Below are 862 nucleotides of genomic sequence, written 5' to 3'. Positions count from 1 at the left end.
TTTACATTGCTAATTATATACAGATATATACAAAAACAAATGTCGTCAAATCTACCTTAACACAACTATATATATCTTTATAACAGATAGATAGATTTGACCACTGTTGTCAAAACTGCCTTTATATCGCTGTGTTTTGTATCATTACGTACATATACATTTCTAGAAAAGCAGTTGTTTATTGACAACTTTCTTTAAAGCTATACACATATAGGATGGATATTATGTAATGTAAAAGATTCTAAGGGATGATTCCTCACGTAAATTCAAGTCGAAAAAAATTTTATCTATCCAAAACGGTTTAGTTTAAATTATTTTAAAGATATAAGGTGTCAAGTTGAAGGAAAAATTTCATTTTTTCAAAAAATTTCATAAATTATTTTGATAAAATTTGAAAACGTATACAAAGCTTTATTAATGTATCTGTAATTGTAATTTTTTGTATTTACAAAAGCAGATATATCATTTTGACGACTGTCTTTATATAATTATATGCATTTTTTATTAAAGTCCTGGATGCGTTATAAAAACGTATGATCTGATTACGTTAAAGCTTCTTGGCTATTATAGTAAAGGAATTATAATAAAGCGTTGTAATTTAGACTATCAAACAATACCCATAATTAGGAATTAAAATGCCGACAGCCCAATCTAATCTAACTGACTCAATATAATGCATCTTTAATTGATTCTACTCTTAACAACAAACATTTAAAAGATGTATGTAAAACAAATATATATAAAAAATATATATAAAAATATGTATGGACACAGATGTAACATCTATCGTATTAACTTTTTTACATATGCATATATAATCGATTATTTTTCTCGAGTGAGATGAATAATAGACTATGATTGG

This window comes from Wasmannia auropunctata, unplaced genomic scaffold (genome assembly GCF_000956235.1).
Source record: "Wasmannia auropunctata unplaced genomic scaffold, wasmannia.A_1.0 LD336092.1, whole genome shotgun sequence".
In the NCBI taxonomy this organism is placed as follows: domain Eukaryota; kingdom Metazoa; phylum Arthropoda; class Insecta; order Hymenoptera; family Formicidae; genus Wasmannia; species Wasmannia auropunctata.
Note: the sequence above shows the minus strand (reverse complement) of the source record.